Source organism: Falco cherrug, chromosome 3, assembly GCF_023634085.1.
Source record: "Falco cherrug isolate bFalChe1 chromosome 3, bFalChe1.pri, whole genome shotgun sequence".
In the NCBI taxonomy this organism is placed as follows: Eukaryota; Metazoa; Chordata; class Aves; order Falconiformes; family Falconidae; genus Falco; species Falco cherrug.
The window spans coordinates 29,925,970-29,948,215 of record NC_073699.1 but is presented as its reverse complement, the minus strand read 5'-3'; the positions used below and the strand labels follow the sequence as shown (position 1 = coordinate 29,948,215).

The following is a 22,246-nucleotide window of genomic DNA, read 5'->3' as shown; positions in this document are numbered from 1 at the left end:
AGCATAACTCTTCCCTTCAGAAGTTACAGTACTTGCTTGAGTGTACTTGGAAGACTTCTTACACGTAGAGGTCTCAAAGGGCTTCTGGTTTAGTTGCTTGCAGTAAGTTGTCCCTTATACTGTTTCACAGGGTCAGGAAAGACCTCCTTCTGACACAATGAAGCTGAAATACACAGTGGCTTGATTTTGTTATATGTGAAACGTAGTTAACAAAAAATACTTGAGTATGTTGATGTTGAACTTTTTTTTTTTTTTGTAGTTAGGGTGGTGTGTGTTGTTTTCTTTGTTGTTGAGCCTTGTTCACATTTAAATTTCAACATGGAGTCCTCTAGTTATATTAAGGGTCGTGCAAAGCTCCCAAGTGTTTGTTAGGGTACTTGCTGAGCTGTTAACATTTGTCCTGGTTTCAGCTGGGATGGAGTTAACTTTCTTCGTAGTAGCTAGTACGGTGCTGTGTTTTGGCTGTGATGTGAGAACAATGTTGATAGGACACTGATGTTTTTAATTGTTGCTGGATTATGTTTATACTGAATCAAGGACTTTTCAGTTCCTTGGGCCCTGCCAGCGAGAGGGCTGGAGGAGCATGGGACATTGGGAGGGGACATGGCCACAACAGGTGACCGAACTAGCCAAAGAGGTATTCCATACCATATGATGTCATGCTGAGTGTATAAACTGGGGGAAGAAGAAGAAGGAAGAGGAGGGCATTTGGCATTATGGAATTTGTCTTCCCGAGTAACCGTTACACATGAGGGAGCCCTGCTCTCCTGGGGATGGCCGAACACCTGCCTGCCCGTGGGAAGCAGTGAATGAATTTCTTGCTCTGCTTGCCTGCACAGCTTTTGCTTTACCCGTTTCCCCCCCCCCTCCCCTTTTTCCATTTTGTTACTATTATTATTGTTACTGTTATTATTTTTGTCCTTACCTCTTTATTCTGTTTAAATTATCAAATTGTTCTTATCTCAACGCCTGACTTGTACATTCGTTTCCGATTCTCCTCCCCACCCCTCTGGGTGAGGGGGAGTGAGCAAGTGGCTGCGTGATGCTTAGCTGCTGGCTGGGGTTAAACCATGACAGCGTTTAACATCAATGAGGTATAAGCCATCAAGAACACTGGAAAACACTTCTCATTATGTTTGATATTGCTTGTAATATTCTTCTACAGTTCCAGAGCTAAAAGACCTTTGTTACTGGAGTAGAAATCTCTAGTCCTAGGTGTGCCATCCACAAAGTGTGTGCTTGCATTCTGTAGTTACAGTTAATCTATGTGTATACGTGCATGTGCATATACACCCATGTATGCACACAAACAGCCAAATGCTCTGTACCTTTCAATGTTAAGGTAAGATTTCGAGGTTAGATGTTCCATGAGAAATGTGTTTTAGCAGCAGCAAATTGCAACTAATTATGGAAGTTGCAGAGAAAGATTTGTAGCCCATAACTTTGTGCAACCCAGAACTAATATTTGATATTGGACCATGCAGATGGCTACTGCCAGAATGATGAGATTTCCTGCTTGCATGGTATTTGAACCTTAAATTTTGTAGTGCATACAGCAAAAGGTCAAGTGTCATGCATGTAAAGCACTTTCAAAACAAGTATTTGTTACAGATGTTTAAGATTCAGAGGCAAGAAAGGATTTTTGAAAATTGCAACTGACATTTGAACAAATTATTCAGTGGCATGTACGCTCAGGAGGGTAAAATTTGGGTCTGTGCCATTGAAGGATTATCTTTGACTAACAGGAATGTAAATGAAAACTCTTTTATGCTGTTTTCTGAGGATATGGTTTAAATAGATGACAGCTTGAATTTTATTTCTTAAATTACTATTTGAAAGTGTTTTATCAAAAGAAAATGTTCTGACAAATTCTTTTGTGTACTTGGTTAAAAAAAATTGTCATTGTGCAACTGTTAATTGTACAAAAGTCTCTTTGTAATAAATGAATTAAGAAACCTGAATGAAATAAAATATTTCTGTGGAAGATGGTAGTAAAATGAACTTTCAGTGAATTTAGCTCCAGCAGGAACTGTTCTCCTAAGAACTTCATATCAGTGAATAGGATGATCAGCAAGAAAGTTTAGTTTAGTTCTCAAAAATGGATTGGCTTGATCCTGCATTTCCTTCCTCAGGTGAAGCCTCTAATGAGCACATGTATAACTTCACCTGAGCGAAAAAATAAAGGTTTCTGACCTCAGTTTAGTGTGACATGTATTCTTTGGAAACAAGCTATTTAAAAACGTGTATTTGGAAGATGTATGGGAGTTAAAATACATTACATTATTTCAAGCTATTGTCCAGTGGACCCTGCAGATTTTGGGGAACAAAAAGCTCTCTGCCTTTGTATGTTTTTGAAGAGTATCAGCCCTCTGGGAGTGCTTTAGTACATCTGTACTTTACTGTGATGCTCTGTCATTGTTTGTTCAGTTTCAGTGTTAGTTTTGGTTTTTTTGTTGTTTATGCTATTGCAGTATCTCTTTAGCTGAGATAAATGTCTGGAGTAGACAGCAACTGCTCAGCTTCTAGTTTTATGCCACTATTCTCCTTTTCTAAGCAGAAATGTATGTGGTAAGTTCACCAGTGATACGCAAAACCCACAGTGTAGAATTAGTGGTGTTTTCAGTTAATTTTGACTTTTGAGTGTTTTGAAGGTCATTGCTTTTCCCCTCTTTTCTGTGCTTTTCTTCTTTTCCTTCTCTACAGGTGATACTAGTACTTCTAAACCCACAATGTTAAATAAATATGGCTACTTTATAAGAAAATGACGCTGAAGTGCATCAGGAATAGAACTTTGCAGTGGTGAAAGTGGTGTTCTGTTGTACGTGCTCTTTTGGTTATGAATTTGGTCAGTGCCAGTAATTGAAGTAGAAATTGGGTGTGAGGCATTTTGTATTTCTTTTTGATGTCTGTCAGCTTAATGCAACTGTGTCTGTTTTATTGCTCCTGAACATAATCCTTTGCAGCACTGAGCTTTAAGTATGACCGTTTATTTCATGTGTTTGGTACCAAACATATGGTGGTAAGTACAGTTTGAAATAAGTTCTTACACACTTAAACATGGTTCTGAAATACACTTGACTTGTATTTGTTAAGTTATAGTCATTGACTCCCATGAGGTTTTCTTTATGATTGCTATGTATTGTTTTAGAGGGTGGTTGAAGATCTATTTTTTTTCTTCTTGGGACATTTATCTAGAATTGAAATTCCAATGCTAAACCTCTGTTGATGCTCTGTTTCTTCCTAGGATTTTTCTCTTTTTTTTTTTGTCCTTAACTTTTTTTCCTATGCTTTTTTTGTTGTTGTTATATAAAGCTGTTTGAAGTTTTTTGCTCATTTCTTTTCCCCACTCCATGCCATCATATTTCAGTGCCTGAACCAGAGGCTTAAATTCAGACTGCAAATTGGGAAGGACAAGACTGTGTCTGTTTCCTTCACCTTCCTGACATCATAACTAACCACAGAACTAATCTTCCTTATATTCAACCTTGAATTCTGTGGTTTTAAGTCTTGGTACTGACGCAAATGAGGAGACTCAAGGAGAAATGTATGATCTGTATTACTATTTCACTTTGAGTCATTGCCTTTAATCAGCATATATTAATCAGCATATATTTAATCAGGAATATGCTGATGCACTATGAAGATGAAAACTCTTTCTACCCCAAGGATAACTAAGAATGGAATCGGGGAAGACTGTTAGATACAAGCACAGGGAAACCAAGAAGTTGTTTGGATCAGCATACAGACAATTAAGCACTGTTCCTTTTATGAGGCATTACAAAGAAGGTTTTGAAGGAATATAATAACTTTGTGGAAACAGTGGAGAAACAGCCTATGAGCATGCATATCAGAATAGCAGACGCATATTCTTATCTGACAGTCAGTAGAGACTGCCACCAAAGAATGCTGAAAGCAGAAATTGATCTTGACTGGGAAATGATTAAGATGGTAGATAGGGTGTGCAGGCAGGTTATGAAGGGCTTTGAAAATGAAGACAGAAGGCTTGTGTTTGAGGGTATAATTATATGAAGTTTTTGCTTGGGTGGTAAAGCTAGCTCCAGGTCTGAAGCAGTGCTTTGCTGTGTTTCTTCTCACCTGGGTTGTAGTAGTTCAACTGAATGTGGCTGTATGGACAAATGGTACTGTTTTTTCTGTTTGAGTGTATATGTATGTTGTTCAGTGACGCCAGAAGTATGGTAAGACTTAAGTCAGAGGACTAACAGTCTTTAGTGGCCCACCTTTCTGCTTTTCATTTGCTTCTGTAGAAGCTAGAGGTCTTTGTTTGAAATATTTTCATTTGGTAATTACTCATTTTCATAATGGTATCTTTAGTCAGTAAATCTGATATGAAATTTTAACACTTGTATGCAAAGTTTAAGGTGAAGATTAAAGTACAGGAAGCAAACTGTTGTTGGCTAATATTGAATTATAATCGCAGGTAAATTATGAATATGAAATTAATCATTAATCAGCCAGTTCATGCTCCTTGTATTTGTTTTAATAGCTTAATTTAACAAAGGGGATTTTGTCTGTTTCTGTGTGTGCGTGCATACAAATATGTATATATAAGTAACAAGAACAGTTTCCCATATTACTTTTAATTGCAACAAAATCCTTTGTGTAAATGGACTTGTAGTTTAATCTTTTCCGAAGGTTTGGGAGGGACTTTGGTTAGGTTTTATGCCATTTTTTTATATGTTTTCTATGGATTGTTTGATGTGAAAAGAAGTATTTTTAGGTAGGAGATTCTCTTTCAAGGATATGATCTTTCTAAGGGACAAATACCACATCCCACAAATCTCTTGCAAAAACATGTAGCAAACTTACTCTTCTAACAGAGGAAACAGTAAAGGCAGGCTGTAACAGCTGCTAGAAAAGGCCTTGCAGCATTTGGTTCAGACATTTGTTGTCTTTGTATTTCCAGTGTTTTCAGTTGAGTGGCTGAAGAGGTGATACTGAACAGTTTTGCTTAAAGCTGAATTAATATTCATATGTTCTAGCTGGGCAAGTAAGAGGGACCATTAGTTTACTTCCCCCCCGAGCACTTTCATATGAAAGACTTTAAAAGCAAGGTATTTGCCATTTTAGATTGCAGTAATTTTGCTTGCAAAAGAAGAAATTGCCTTTGTGAATTTGTTCAGAAGGTGCTTGTGGGCACATTTCTTAATACTCTAGCTGCAGAAGCCCTTCCACTTCCATTCTGTTGCCTCAACCTGAACAGCTGGCTTGCTTGCCTAAGTGCCAGTTACCATGTTAGTAATTCTGGATTATTTTCATGTGGATTTGTCAGCATATTTCTTTTCGAAGTCCTTTTCAGGGCTAAGTAATGGTGATTTCAGATGTCTGACGCTGATTATGATGAAAGATATCAGTGGTCCCACTTGATTCCTTCTGTACTTGTGCCTGGCTCCTAGGAGAGCCTCTGATGTTGGCAAGCTGCCTACAGACAAAGATAGAGGGACAATCGGGGCCTAATCCTAGTGATCAGTCAGTGTGGGCGAGCCTTGCTTATAGGTGTTCCTGCTAACAAAGACTTAGGATAGTAAGCACTATTTGCTTTCTTTTCCATGCAATACTGGGTGATGTCTTCATCCACCGTGTTGTACCTAGCTCCTAAAAACACCCATCAGGACAAGGCATGATAAACTGTCCCAGTATCCTGAGAATACATGTGATGCTTTATGTGAGAAGGATATGACTAGGAGGATACTTTTCTGAGCAGCCAAACATTGGACTGAGCAAGGCAGGGAACATATGAGTACCCATTGTAACTGAACTTTCTGGTTGTGGTAACATTTTCCCAGTCTCTTTATTGTGACAGTACACATATAATGAAGATGTATTTCCCTTCCTCTCTGCCAGCTTGTCTCCCACTGGCTGAAAATTAAATGTTTATTAGAAAGATTTAAAACTTGATGGTTTCATTCCTTGAAATATTTAGTCCTGCAAATGTGAACATTGTATGTGTTTAAAAAGAGAAGCTAAATACATTGTGTTAGGCATGTTTACTGTGGTAGCAGATTCAGGAACAGAAAAGCAGTCAAAAATGTAGTTGGGGCTGTATTCTTATTAAGGAGCTCAGATTTTGAATGCGGTTCATTTCAAGAGTGATCTTGTAAAAATGGTTGGACTTGCTCATATTAAAGGCCCTTTCCAACCTAAATGAATCTCTGACTCTAAAATCAGTCTGGTCATTGTTACAAAATGTATTTGAGATTGTGTAACACCAATGATTTTCAGTAGGTGGGTTTTGTTTTTTTTTTTTTTTTGTGCTCAAATGGATGCATTTTGCAAACTATGAAGTGTAATGAAGAGAATGCAAGGCAAGGGTATGGCTCTATGTTGGTGTAGGTGTTGCAAAATAAGGAGGCTTCCAGGAGCTGTCTCTGTAGTTCAGTTTTCCCTTCAGTGCTTGTAGCAGCTGGAGTAATAGTATCTAGTAAGTAAATGTTGCCCCTTCTCAGTGTGACTGTTGTTTTCTGGAGAAGACCTTCTCTGCGTACCTCTTTGTGGTGTAGTAAGTTTGTGCTTTTGAAGAAATCTAGTTGTCCAGGCTTACTGTTCTTTGACCTCCATCATGGGGTGGTCTCAAAACTAATCAGCTAGATATCTTTTGGGTGACACTAAAAAGAAAATATACTCTAGGCACATGCTGATGAGCTCCGGCTGCTAACTGAAATTAATGAGAACAGTTGTCTTGTGTGAGTTGTGAATAGAATGGGTACTCTGTGATCACCAGCCATGGTACGGTCTGAGATTAGGAGCATGGTGAATCCCGCTAAACCAGTTGCGTTTTTTTCAGAAGTGTTCTGGCTGTCTAGGTTCAGAAAGTCTATATCTAAACCACATTTAATCCTGCTTCTATGCTTTTCATAGTTAGCGTGTCTATGACAGTAGTCATCTCGTGAAACATCTAATTATGGACATGATGCAAGCACCACTTCTGCTGTCCCTTTTATAAAAACACATCCCTCTAGTATTTTCTGAGACTGTAGTAAAGTTATGTCCCTGTTTTCAAAGGGTTCAGGAAAAAGTTTACGTGGTAAGAAAGCAGAATCTAGCTTCCAGAATGATAGATTTTTATCACTGTTCATTTTCTAATGAGTTCAGTAGCAAACATTCTGCTGACATTCTGGAATTGCTCTCTCAGAATGCAATCTCTCTCAAACTAGAAAAAGGAAAACTGTCTGTGGTAGTCATGCAGGTCCCATATTACAGGCAAGTACCAGCACTTGATATCTATGTATTTGGAATGGAGGAAACAGCAAATTAATATATCCTACTTCCAGCAGTGTCTTCAACTCTATAAACAGCAGAATGTTCTGGTATGAGATTATTTGCCAAGAAGATTTCAGAGTGAATTGGAAGAATTTTAGGCATATGGGGATGTAGTGATTAACAAAGAAGGTAACGGACACTGGCACAACTTAGCAGCACAGCAGCACTTCAGATTGTCGTGATGGAATGTCTTTGTTAGGCATGAACAAGTCCTTATGTTCTTCATAGTGACAAACCTCAAGATATGGTCTCATCATGCATAGGCACCTCATAGTGTTGCCACAATTTTTTTGTGCTGGGAAGTACTGTGGGAACCTAATTCAATACCTGTAGAGAGTAGGAGGTTTCTACTTTTCACAATACAGAAGTCTAGCTCTAAAATCCCGTTCTCTTGCTTCTGTCCCCCGAGTTCTTTTTAAACTGATGGCTTGCTTCAGTTTGCAATAAAACGATTGAAACAGTCTTCATAATGCAGTGCTGGTAGCTGTAAAGCTATTTGGATGTGGACATGCAATCTTATAGCTGCTATACTGGTGGAGGACCACTGTTCAAAACCAGCTTTTTTCTAGAAGTAGTAATGCCTGTCAACTCTTGGGGTTTTGTTGAAGTTCAAGACGTCAAGTTCCTAGTTGCGTTGCCATGATTTGTGGCATTTCATATCTTTTAGTGTACTCATGCAGTGGATTTGTCTTAGGCGTGTGGACTAGGCTTCTTGTGATATATTCTGAATTGCTTTTTTACTTTTCTAAAACTTAAAATATATAGGATTACAGATTATTTGTGTTTTTTGTTACTGTTTGGCTATATTGGCCTAGACTGGCTCATTGTCTTTTAAGATGTCTGTTGTGTGTTGGGAAACGTGGTCTTGGCAAAGAAGAAATAAAGCTTCTAAAGTTTTAAAACATCTCATTGCTCTCCAAAAAAACAATTCAATTGTCCTTTCAATTCAAGGACAGAAATATATTTACTTATGTATAAACGTGGGTTATATACATTAAAGTTTTAATTCTTTATACATATAAGTGCACATGAACTTCATTTTAACTTCCAAATTGGTGTCCCAGGTCTGGAGGCTAAGCTCTTTTTCACGTGCTTGTGTGGTGCTAGCTCTGTATGTCATTTAATATATGACCTTTCTGTAGGCTGTTAAACAACCCTGCAGTGGCAGAGACTCTAGCTCCAATGTTCTTCCTTCAGCAGGTAAAGTCTGAGTTAACCGGGTGGTTGCCTGGTATGTGTGTTTCCAAGAGAGCTCTTTTGGAGTCCTCTCTGACTTTCTGTAGAGTCCCAAGCCTATTTGCAGAAGTAGGCACTTCACAATCTATATCAGATTTAAGGTGGTGTTAGCTTAGCACAAGGAATGTGTTTGGAGCACGCCTTTTGAAGTTAGTTGGTCTTATGTGGAACATCAGTTGAAGATGGCTGGGTTTCCCAAACAGCAAGAGGAAAGGATAATTCGGAAAGGTGTGGCACGTGGAGGAAGGCTGGGGCAGCCAAATGAATAAATAGGTTAGGTGAGAAAACATTAAAGCCACTTGATAGGTGTGGGGAGGAGGGGTGTTTTTTTGGGTAGTGATCCTTTAGGCTTTCATAGCTCTTTACAGGTAATTCCAAATACATTGTTTAAGCATGCTGCCCTCATCTGATTACATGCATAATTTAATTCATTTGCCTCGGAACACCTGACTAGCTGAGAAATCTCTCATTTGTTTTGGTGGGACCTTGTCAGGATGCCCTGTTTTGGAAAGCTACAATCCTAATTTTGGACACATTGGAGTAGTTTTCCACATTTATGAATCTTTTGGGGAATAGTGCTGAATTTCTTGAAACTGTGATAATATTTCAGTCTTAGTTTAATATATTTTCTCCTATGCTTTGAAAACTATTATTATTTTTTCTTCAGAGCAGATTACTAGAACACAGGTATTTTGTTTCATATTTCTAAAACAGATGTGGATATGGGGCTTGCAGTTTTCTGGATCAACTCATATTTCTGCAGAAATCACGGTTTTGTGTGATGCGTTTCTGATTTTGTACTTCTTAAAAGCCTTTGGTTTTTGGGCAGACACTTCATTTCCCCCTTTATTTTTGTTTATTGCCCCATTTTTTGCTTTTTATTTCTAAGGGTTTTTCTTTTTTAACTCTGAAAATGTGGGCATTGACTTCCTAATTTGTTTCCTCCTTTCTGCTTGGAACTCCTGTTTAGCTATAATTGTGCTTTGGTATTTTGGCTGTAGAAGTAGATTCCTCTTTTTGTAACCTCTTCAGTCTTCCATGTTGGGAAGACTGACAGAGGAAGAAGAGACTTAAATTCTGTAAAATAACATTTCTTAAGTTTTTGCCAAAACTGTATCTCAGCAGCTTTTCTCAGGTTTTTGAGTATTTTGCCTTGATTCTTGTCTGTCCTTCAGTTTACCTGTCTGATGGAGCTCGCTCAGTGCCTTCCATTTTGCTTCCAGCTTTAGCCTACTTCCCACATGCACTGGCATGTGTCTTACTGTAAGGAGAATTGGACAATTTGCTTATCTTGCAGAAAACAGGATCAGCCCCCATATTGTGAAGTTGCTTGATTTCTTTCTTTGTTGTGGGTTAGTATGTTGAATTAGCTTGCTGGGTGTTCCAGGGAGGGTCAAAGATGGCATACAAGGAAGTGTAGGAAAGGCTCAGCTCTGCTTAGCTCTGTTGTCTGAATGCACCCTTGTCTGATCAGTCTCATCCCACGAAATTATATATGGAGTGGCTGTCAGCTGACCTACTGAACTGACCTTTCAGAATGATAGCCAACGTTTTTTCCCAAAGAAGCTTCTTCTGGGACTAGAGAATATTCAAGACCTGCTGTCTGTTTATTGCAATGCCATGTCACTTAGCAATTTCAGCTCAACTAGAGAGTGAAGAAGCAGACCAGATCCATTTTCAAAACTGAGCTGGTTGATAAATAACATGGTGAGAATTCAGAATCTCAAAATCTAGCATTAAATCAACAAATGTTTATAAACATGTTCATGTATTTCTTCTCAATACTGTATTTGTTGATGGAAAATAATTCTTTTTATTTGCTGAAAACTGAAGTGTTACGAGCTTGTTGAATATGGGCTACAGTTTCTGAAAACAAGAGCTAGGTATCAATCTGAGACTTTCCCTGGAGCTGGAGTGTATTAGGAGTAGAGATTTGTTGGTATAGAAGCCTGGCTAAAGTGTTTCACCATGCCTTAGCTGTGGAAACTCACATATTGTTGAGAATATTTAATTGTTATTAAATAGGGTGCAAGTTAATAGTAATTTTAATCCATTTCTCGCTGTGTCTCTCCCCCCTTCCTCTTTTTATTTTTGCTTCCATAATTCTCTAAAATTGATTCTAGTATTTGACTGTAACTTGCCACTGGCAACTTATATTCTATTAAAAAAAACCCAATAAATGAGAAATCAAATTATGTATGCCAATAGCCAGTAATACTGCCTGACCCCCAAATATGCATATTTCTCTTTAGTCATGTACGTGAAAACTTATAAACCTATGCCAAATGCCAGTGTTAACAAAATCTGTATTATTTATTTTAACTGAAAGCAGGTGCTTCTGTTTTCTGTGTGGGTAATCATGTTTCTGTGCTCATCTGAGTTCTGTCCTGCAATAGTGTCACTTTAGTGAGCAGTCTTACACATTTGTGGCACTTAACAACCATAGATATCGCCCTTCTGTTGTTTTTCCCACTTTGCTTGTGGAAATAGTTCAAAAGTTGGCAGTTCAGTGTGTTGCCCATGTGGAGAGAAAGAGCTTGCATCTCAGAGGAAGCTAGTACTGCTTCTTTTACTCATTTAAAACCATAGTTCCCCATTTTCTGCTTTGTTGCTTTAGATTTCTTTGCTTGGGGGATTGTGATGTTACTTTACATGTGAGGAAGCAGCATTGTGCTGCATTGGTGTAGAAAGTTGGTTCTTTATACATGTGTGTGTGTATGTATCTATGCATACTAACGACACCGTCCAATCTGAGTGTTCTCCATTACTGCTTGGTGGTAAGGAGGAACAGTTGGGACAGGAAATATGAATAGAACATAGTACATAGATAAACAGTTGCTTCATGTATTTTCATATATGTCATATGTTACAGTCATAATTTCACTGTTATTCCACTTTTTAGTAAGGTAATGATAGCAGTGCAGGGCTGTTTTCTGACTTTTGTGGGTAGGCACTGTGACATATGCCCAGCTGATTGGTAGTCAAATGTATATTTAACTTCTTCCCTTCCTTCCCTCAAATCAACCAAATAATTTTTTTCTTCTGGAGGTCTTTCATAGACCATCTTCACGTTTTCTGTAATCACTAGAAAAGTGCAGACCCCAGACAGAGTATTTACACTACGTAGTACAGCTACATTCTAGAAAGTTTACATTAAGATTGTGAATGATATGGTTGTTTATAGATCAGATCAGCTGAATTTACTGTGTGGGGAGTGAAGGGGAGGGAGATTATGTAGAGGATTTCTACCTGCAAAATGAACTTGGAAACGATGTCAGGTTGAACCCTTGGCAAATGGTATCCAGTACCTTTTCATTGTTTTTCCCCCCTTCTCCTTTTAAACTAGCTGTGCTGCTAGGGAATTGAAGGGGTTACATGTAGCAAACCAAAATCATAGTAAGGAAATGGATGGCATAATACGTTAAATATGAGAGCTAATGCAGTGATGACCATTGTAACTTGGGTTTTAGAACTTCAGAGTACGTTTTAAGTCTCAAAGTTGTAGTGGATTGAATATGAATACACTAGAATTGCTTTCAGTGTGCAGCTTAATGTGGTATGTTTAAAAAGAAAAGTCAACAGGTTAGTAGGTAGAAAAAATTGTTAATACCTCCCACTGACACTAGTGATTTACACATGGTCATAGATTTCAGATGAGGTTACATGTGTTAAATTTAAACTATTTGCTATCTCTGGGATATGTATGAGTACAAAGAGGGTGTGTCTCTATGTACAGGAGTTTTTTCTAAAACCAACTCTGAGCGCTCATGTTGGAGAATCACAGAAGGGTCAGGGTTTGAAAGGACAACCCCCTGTAAAGCAGGTTCTCCTGGAGCAGGTTGCACAGAAGAATTGTGTCCAGGTGGGTTTTAAATGCCTCCAGAGAAGGAGACTCCACAACCTTTCTGGACAGCTGGTAAAAAAAAATTATCAAATTTATTGGTACCTCCAAAAGGTGACAGGGCTGCTGGTTTCCAGAAGTTCACTTCTGACATAGGTACCCTTGAAGATAGTCCTTTGGCTCTAGATCTCATACTTTTAATGTCTTGCACTTCAAAGTCTTTTAACCTCTAAAACACAGCTGCTTTGGCAGGTCATACATGGAGGTGTGCTAGAGTTTAACAAACTGTTGCATTGCGAATAAACTTAAGGAAACTGCTAATAGGAGTTGCTTCAGAGTGATTCTTTTGAGTACAATGACACATGCTTCTGAGCTTATTAGTCTTTCTATGATACTGCCTGTCACATATAGATATGTACAACTATATCACATCAAAGTTGCAGGGAAAATGGCACAGCATCTTGCCAGAAACTTGCATGTTACATGTTTCCAAAATCATTATGTATTAAGTATCCTGAGTGCCAACATTTAAAACTATAATACAAATCTGTCAGTTTGTTTTGGGAGACTATCTATGGGTAGAGCTAAGAGGAAGATACAAAATATCATCTATTTGAGGAAGTGTGCTATGGGATAGTCCTGGGCAGGTAACTAACCAAATCGGTTTGTGTTAGCCAGCCAGCAGACCTGTTACTCACTGTCATAGTCTATTTGCTTCCTTGAGGTATGGACTAAGGTGTTTAGAGGGTGGAAGCTGGCTTGTACATCACTGATGAAAAACCGAATTTAAAATTTAAGGCCAAGTGGCATTGCTAGCAGTTACACAGCTTGGGGTTCAAACCTGCACCAGCTGTTCTCAGAACAAGGTTGTCGCAGCATAAGTCTTCACTGTTTGTGGTGATGCATCAGCTAGAAGTTGGTTGGTTCTTTTTTGCTGTGGTTAATTTGGTGAACTGTTACTTGGGGATGATGTCATCCTATGTTTTCTTGAATTTTTTGGAAAAGAACCCATTTTCACAGGAGCAGAGACACAGTGATTGCTGCAATACTGTTACTATGGAATTAAATTTCAGAGCAGAAGTTTGGTTTTTTTTTTTTTTCAAGTTTTAAGAAAACAACCCCAAGGTTAGTCTTTTCAATACACTTGATTACTGAAAGTAGAAACCAACAGAAGTATTTATTTATTTTAATTCTGCAGGTGGGCAAGTAGATTTAAGGGTTGAAACTCAGATCCCACAACTTTGCTGATTTACATTCCAGAAAATAGGTTTACTAAGGCAGGTGCAAATACTAACATTTAAGTGGTATATTTACCTTTATCAGGTACAGAGAAACTGTTCTGCTGTGTAAATACAGGTGTATAAAGCAGAAAGATTAAGAGTAATCCTTGTACTGTTACAGATTTTAGTTAGCTTTGTTTCTGAACTACTTACAGCAAGGAAATGCAATGCCAATAGTCAGTGTCTTTGTTCCAAGGTATAGGGTGAAAGGATTTATATATAATCTTTGGCATAATTCCTAGAAGTCTAGGGTCAGATTCTGATTCAGCTTTCCCTGGCGTAAGTCTGGAATACCTCACTTGATTTACTTTGGAGTAATTCCAGATTTCTCCCACTCCAGCTGACATGAAATCAGGACCCTACAATCCAGCTTTGTTTCATGTAGTTGGGTGAAGCATTTGGATTGGTTTGGTTTAATGGGGAAAGAGGTGAGGTAATGCATTTAAAAATATTTCCTTGGAGAGGAAGTAGTTTTTCCTCGTTTGTTGATAGATTAAAGAATAGTTAAATTTGTTGGAATGTATTTTAGCTCCTCATTATAGCAAACCCTACTATTTCAGAATGTGCATGATTACAGATTTTGTAGTGGAAAAACCCCGTAATTTATCTACCTTTGGTAAAAGCATCTTTAAGTTCCAAAAGACAAAATACTTTTAATTTTTTCAAGTACAAAATGTACTCTGAAATTATAGCTTGTTCCTTTTGGAAAGAGTGGTGTTTTCTCTGAAAGGGTGTGATTCGATTATAATTTATTAGATACATTTATTGAACTTAAGCAGAAAAATTCCCTTTATTCACTTATCGCTTGTGACTTACCACTCTAAGTGCAAATGTTGTAAGGTTCCTGCTAAATAATTTTGATGAAAAACTAATGTAGATTGTGTTTTATTTTGAATGTGTATGAGCCATAATAAGCTATATCCCAGTGAGTTGTGCTTCTTCCAGAAGAATGGGGAAATGTTCAGGTTTAGATGTGTACTTCCTTTTCTCAGGAAAAATAACTTGTCTTACCTTTTTACAGGCCATGGAACCCCAGGGAAATTGTACAGTACTGCTGACAATACCCTGGGCCATCTGGTTGTCTCAGTCATATTCCTAGTTTAAGTCTAACTTTTGAAATAAACATGAATTTAACTGTAAATATTTATTTCTTTGCCTGTGGAGAAGATGGAGCAAACCTGATCCTTTTATTGAGAAATGAAATTTCTTTTTTCTTTCTTCCCATCCTCTCATCTCTTTGACATGTTTAGTGGTTCTGCCGCTGACTTGCTAAGAAGCAGTGTCCTGAGGCCATCACTTTGGCTTACTGTGGATCCTCGCTTGGTTTCCTTTAGTCGGGCACCTGTCAGCTTTGGACTGGTTGGTGTCTAGCAGAGCTATCTGTCAAAATGCAACGGTCTAAAAAGCCCAGAATGTTGTCAAGTGTTGTCCTTCATTTTCAATGTAAATCCTTATGCATTGTACCTGATTGGAGGATGAATAACGCAAAGCTACTTTACCTTTTTTTATTTTATATGCATGAATCATTCTTCTGGAAGATTTTGTCATATCAAGGGCTTTATTGATTGGATTACTTGATTTGCAAATATTTTCAGTTAAAGCTGAAAATATGTTTTGGCTTTGTGAGGTAGTGAAGTGTCTTCCCTACGACCTTTGTGTGGTTTTTTTTTCTTTTTTTTTTTTTCTTCTCCCTCTCCTATCAGCCTGTCAGCATTATTTCAGGTTAGTGTAGGATTGCCCAGAATGATTTAACAGCAGCTGCAGCAGCAGTAATATATAATCGTTTAGAACTAGGCCCAAAGATCATCAGTCCTGGTATTTTAGAATTGTGTTGATAATAAGGACTACTTTTCAAAGAACCACCGTGGTTTTCCATGCAGTTCTGTGAGGTGAGGGGTCTCCGGATCGATGCAGTCCGTGCTGCTCTGCTGCCTGCTGTGGGGAGCAGTTGGGTTCTGTTTGACAGCTCTGCGGGCGGGTGGGCGGGCTTCTCTTGGGTTTGTTTTTTATTCCCAGTGGCAGGAGAGTGTCATATTTCATGGCTTCTGGGACACTTTCTGTAGGTGAGTATCATCTGGACTGTGTTGCATCCATGTGTAGTTCTGTTGCCTTCTGGAAGCCTCTGCCTTCCTGCATCTCTATGGGATTCCAGGTGTTCAATTTCTGCCCTGCAGTTTTACCTCAGCAGGGCTTGATGAAGACTTGAGAAAGATGGCAGACAGTGTGTGCTGCTGACTCCATACAATTCATTCAGCCTGTTCCTGACAGTCCTCTGCCATGTGTTCCTCAGATGTGAACAGTGACCGGGTTGTGGGGTAAATGCATTGTTCTGGCAGTGGGAAGTGGCCATCTTTCCTGGAAACTCTTCAACCCTTTTCCCAGTGTGCATTTAAAAATGGGCTCATTATATGATGGGGAGAGATTACAAGACTCCTAGATAAAATGGTCGTGGGGAGCAGGCTGCCTGTTCCAGTGCAGTCGTCTGGTGTGCAGCTGAGGCCTTAGGAGAGGAGACCAAAGGGAACAAGCTGGATGAAGTGTCCTGCTATACTGCATATGGCCTGTGGGCTATAGGTTGTTCATGCTAGATATTTGCTTCTGATTGTGAAGAACATTAAGATTTTGCAGTAAAACTTTAGAAAAATACTTAACAGCATGAGAAAAATCTGCTTAAGCCACAATGAACTCTCTTAATTCTTTTTACCAGCCTTCCACAAGGAGGGAGCATCTGGTGGACAGAATAGATCAGAGTCCTGGGTGCATATGCTAGTGGTTTCATTGTCATCAGCAGATGTTACATTTTTGTTGATTTATTTTGTGCAACGAATAAAACTTCATTTCCTGCTCTGTTAAGGATGTTCTACTTTGCTTGACTTGTACAAAAATGAACTATGGTTGTATCCATATAAAAGTTGAAAGCAATTGGGTGGCATGGAGTTAATGGTGGACATCTTTTTTTATCTACTTATGCATATACAACAGTTCTTTACATCTGAAATTCTCTAGCTGTTGATGATGCTAAATCTGCAGTTGACTTTCCCTCCTTAGGACTGTTATCTAAAAGGCAAGATAACTTTCATCTTTTCTTTGTTTATTACATATCTAAGAGTATTCCACTCATAAATGTGGCTTATAAAACTGTAGTTTATTACCCATATACTGATTGTTTAAACACTTCTGTTCTCAGTAAATTAAAACCAAGTGAACTGTGCACATAGTTGTTGGAAAAGCTGAGGTTAACTTCTGTCAGTGTGTGTATAACCCAAATTAACGTGAAAAAAGAGCATGCTATAGCTGCTGAGTCATTTTACTCTTGGCATTTTTGATGAAAACATAATTTCTGCAAAATTGTGTCGTCTTTGTAGTGAAATTCCAGTATTGTTTTTTAGCCTCTCTTTTGTCTGGGGGAAGAAAACAGGAAACAAGATACTGAGTTTGGGAGAACACAGAGCAGTGTTGACCCTCACATTTTTGGGACTTTTCAGTGTTGAGTTATATCTAGTTAAATTGCTGCTCTGCTGGTGTGACTTCTAGCTTGGATGTCTGGGTTTCCATTCTGGCCGTGTCTCCTCAGAAGCATTACTGTCTTTTTTTTTTTTTTTTTTTTTTTTTTTTTTTGGACTGAAGTGCCTAATACAGTACAGGAGTCCTGTGGCTACAGGGCACCACCAGGGAAATGTTCTTTTGAAGGAGAGAGAACTGGTCACATCCAGAGCTAGTGTGTCTCAGGGCCACGTTTCACTTGAGGTGGGTGATACTTTGTGTGTGAAAACAGCAGAATATTTTGATGGGAGAAAAGAAAGTTGTGTTGCTTTCAGGAGTGTTGGAAACATTTATTTGAAAGAGAAATACCAAAACACAGGTGTGTTAGAAATCTGAAAGTAGACTTGGGTGCTTCCAATTAAATGATTTTCCCCCCTACCCCTCTGCCCTGACTTCTTGTCTTGATCTAGTACTAAAAGCAAGTATCAATGCAGCAAGACCCCAGGAACCTGATGACAGTGAATTGGCCAGTGTTGTAACACCTGGTGAGGGATAGACTTGATTCAGAATCGCTGGCTGGCAAGCATTCTTCTTCCCTCCAGCTGTGCTGACCTGGCTAGAGGTTGATGATTCTGGCCCACAAATTCTTAGCTTGGGATGCAATTATATGTTTCTGAGTCTATTTGAGGGTAAACTGCAGCTAATTTGAAACTAATGCTTCATGTCTTTATCCATTGTTAAACCAATCTGGTGATTATACCACTAACAAGTTCCTATCCAGTCCTGGGCACCAGTGGGACTGGTACGAATCCTTGACGTTGCTTGCTCATGGAAGATGGATGCTAGCTCTTGAAGTAATTTTTTATGATCTGCTGACACTGGTATTTCATGATTTCTGATTTAGTAGGTTTCTGAGCTGTCTTGAGCAGAGAACTATCTGATGTGTTCCTTTCTCATCTTCTGTGGAAAAGAACTGGGAGGCAGTTTGCTAGTTCCAGAACAAATGATGGGTAGCGCTACAAGGAGAGAGAAAGCTCCAGGGATTGCTGCTAGCAGTTCTGAAGAGATCCCCTGCTTGTGAGATTCCACTGTAACAGAAGCACAAAGGAAGTGTGGTCTGGTGGGATTGAGCTTTTTATGAGTGATGGTGTCCTTCCTCTTTAAACTTTGTCCTATCCTGCTCTGCTTGAAGACAGTCAGAGAGCAGCACCACACACAGATGTATTCCTTATTCCCCACTCCCTTGTGCCTCATCTCAAACTCATTGTTATTTTTCATTCACTCTTTTTTTTTTTTTCCTTTTTTTCCTGTTTGTTCTAGTGTTTTTGACTATTGCTTACTTTTTGATGCGTGACCTGTGAGGTTTTTCCCATCTGAAATATCTGGTGTATGACATCTTACATTTTATGAATATGTAATTTTCTTGGCTGTCTTCACCCAATTCAAAATCTCAATAGTGATGATACATAAATGTAAAAAATGCAAGTTTTATGCTATTGTTTTTTTCATTTGAAGGAATGCATTTCTTAGATCTGTGCAAAAGGCATATGTGTAATAATCTTGTATAGGCAGAAAGCAAGGACATACTTGAGTGTTGTGCTGTTTTCAGTGTCTGTCCCTGCCTCTAGGGAGACATATAGTGCTTTAAGCGATTTCTAAAAGTAACCTCATGCACACATTCAGATCATAATAACATAAGAGCTTCCTTAGTACAAGAGAATTTTTTAAATTATTGAGCACTGTTGTGATTAATTGAAGTGTGGTATGTTCCTGTCATCTGTGCTGTCTTGATACAGCTTCTTGCATGAATAAACCTCTTTTTGGTATTTATTTCTATTCTTGAGTATAAATTCATGTGTTCTGTCATCTTTATTCTTACTATTGAATAAGAAATGATTTTGTTCATGCAAGGCTATCTGTTCCATCTTTCTGCAATTTAAGAAACACAAGTATACTCCTAAATAAATGTTCTGTCTTTACTCTGGTTTTGGTTTTCTGCAACATGCAGCCTATTCAAAAAGAAACAGGGGCTTGATCTGTGTCCTGTTCTGCTTCTGAAAGGCACCATATTGTGTAAAAGTAAGCACTGAAGTATGGTGCTTCTTGATCTCAAATATATACTGATTGATCAGTAATGATTCTGAATGAATAACAGATTAGTCTTGCATGGTGTGGAGTTTGGGTTTGGTAGTTTGTTTTTTGTTTTATTTTATGCCTGCACTACAATTACAAATCTTGTTTTAGAAATGGTAGGAGGGCAGGCAGGAAGATGGGCAAGGGAAGCCAGGGATGCTTATTGATGTCCAGGTCAGCCCTTGCATGTAAGTTTTCTGAATGCTACTTAAGCTTTATTGCTGGAGAGGTCTCATATGTTTCAAATTTCTACTTATTTACTTTAGGTCACCACTTGCTATGCTGCAAGGTGCTGTTCTCCACCTGGGCTGTTTTCTGCTACCTGAGCTTATGCTTTGCCATTCAGAACTTCCCTTTCTTGCTCCAGCCACCTTTCTCACTTAAGAAACCCTCAGTGCTTCAATTGCTACTTCATTTTGAATGTTGATATGGATTTATTGGAGCTACTGCATCATTCATTTGGCCTTAATTGAAGGAGTGCAAGACGTCAGTTTTGGAAAGGGTTCATGTTGTGTTTTGAAGATGGATAGCATCTAAGTGTGCTTCTCATCAGAAAGCCGGACCTTACAAGCTTGTCCTGTAGTCCTGTACCAATTTCCATAAATATTTGTTTTACTCACAATTGTTGTCTAAACTAGGCTGAAAATTAGATTGGCACCTAATTTGAGGACAAAGGTGGCTTTTTATCAATGTTCACAGTGCTTGGAAATGTTTCCTAAAGACTAATGAGTCTTAAAGATTAACAGGTGCCTATCTGACAAAACCAGTTATATATGCTGTCTCTTTGAGTTGAAATTTATAAGATAAAAAAAAATTAGATTTGGGTACCCTTAGAATAGTACAATTCCTTCAACAGACTATTTGGATTAACCTCATAATTAAAAAAAAGTCAAGCAGTGTCACAATTTCTTGTGGGAGTTTCAAAGTATTTTCTTTCAGCTTGGTAAGCAGAGGCAGTGTGCATAGAATTTTCTGATATAGAGTTTTATTCTGACAGTAAAAATGCATGTATTGGTAGTCTTTATGACACTTTATTTATAAATAGAGCTGATTATAAACTCACTTGATAAAATTTTTAATGGAAAACAGTTTAGGAAGAATTGCCTTTTCTTTACTTTCTTGGGAATGCTACCCTTGTCCTGTTCTTCCATGTGTTCTTTTGGGAACTTTTAATTTCTGAAAAAATGTTATTCCGTGAACTGTTTAAATACTTGATGTTTTGTCCAAAGCTTCTCATATATGTGGGTTTATAGAATCATAGAATTATATATTTTTCACTAGAATGTCAAGCATTTAAGACTGAAGTCAGTTCATCACTGGAATGTCATGCCTCTTATGATCTGTTTTCTTATTTGAGTCATTACTTTTCCAGTCTCTTAATTAAAAATCACCCCTTCACATGGGAACATTGCTATATGTTTTATAAGTACAAATTGCTATAATTTTCATATATATCATTATGAAATACTAGAAAATAGTATATTTATTTAACATATTAGTGATATGTAATGTGTATTTAAAATACAATAACAATATAAAATGCAAACACTTTTCTACACTATTATAATTTTTGCCATAGTGTAGGAGAAAAAAATTATTGGCAGTCATGTACCTTGTGATTTGGTAGAAGGAGGGTTCACAGTATGGTTTTGGCTGTGTGGTGGGTTTTTTTGTGTGTGTGTGTGACACTGAAGATAGTATGTTCCCATGTGTTGTGAGTTAACACTATCTGCTCAGTCAGTCATTTCTTTTGCTCCTGTGTAACAGCAGCTGTGACAGACTTCTAGCAATGTGTAAGTTGTTGGGAAAAGTCCCTGATAAAACTGGTAAGTTTTTATTGAACTTCAAAAGTAGTCTCTAGTACATGTATGTATTCTGTGACACTACTCACTGGGGCTTAGTCTCTATTCTGTTGAAAGTAGCTGCCTGTTGGTGTTTGCTGTGTAGCTAGCCGGTTTTCTTTTTTGCCTGGGCCAAACACTAGGTTATGCAGAAGGCTTCTTGTTGCCACAGGGTTTAAGGTGCAGCCGGAGATCAGCTTGGGGGCAGCAGTGTTGCTGCTTCACTGCTCATGTGGTACCTGCTGAGAAGTCTGCAAAGCCCCTGACTCCCTAGGCTGGCCACCTCATCCATTGCCATCCATAGCCCTTCCCTCACCTTGTGTGTGGCCCAGTAGGTTCCCCAGCTGTCAAAACCCACATGTAGTTCAGTAGCTTTACCCAATGTGTTTCATTGCTGCAGTATGTGTTGCTCTTAATGCAATTGTGAAACCATTGGTTTGGTTGCCCAAAGATTAATTAGAAAATATTTTGCCATTTGAATTTCCTACCCGAGCAGTGGCATCTGCACAAAATACCATGTGAGTAGCAGGTAGTTTAATGGTTCTCTGGAGGGCTACATGATTCCCTGGTTTGCTACAGCTGTTTTTGCTGTACTCTTATTCAATAAAATGTTTTACTGAATATCTCATAACAAGCTGCTGTTACACAGTCATGGTGGTATTTTGTAATATATCTACAATAATCCACCTGCATGAATTTCAGCAAAAGGTGTAATGATCTGAGTCTTGCCCCACTGCTGACTGCCTCCTACCTTCCCACCCCGAGTTGGAGAATGTCCCAAACTCTACTTGAAAGGTAATACTGGGGCAAAGTAACCTGGAAACTTGGACTGCTTCCACCTGAGAAACATAGCTCCTTCCTCCAGTAGGTGGGGGGAAGGAAAAACCCCCAGCCTCGCTAGGTATGTAGAGTTAACAGACATGCCTTTCATTGCTTATCTGAAGTACTTGAACACAGTATCTTCATTCTAACTATATTGTCTTACGTGGTCCTGTTACATCGAGAACAACTGGATGTATCTGAGGTGCATACTGGCACCTACTTTCTGAACATGGATTGTGCTGTGGGGTATTCAGATGGTTTAAAAGGTAGTCATCTAAACAACTGTATATTAGTATGAGGGAAAACCTGTTTCCAATAACTTTTATAGATCT

At 38.5% G+C, this 22,246-nt stretch overlaps 1 protein-coding gene across 9 annotated transcripts in view; it reads left to right on the top strand.

Moving 5' to 3' along the window:
- VPS13B (vacuolar protein sorting 13 homolog B) overlaps positions 1–22,246 on the top strand; it is a 478,367-nt gene that overhangs the window by 9,211 nt on the left and 446,910 nt on the right. The gene's annotated exons all lie outside the window — the stretch shown is intronic.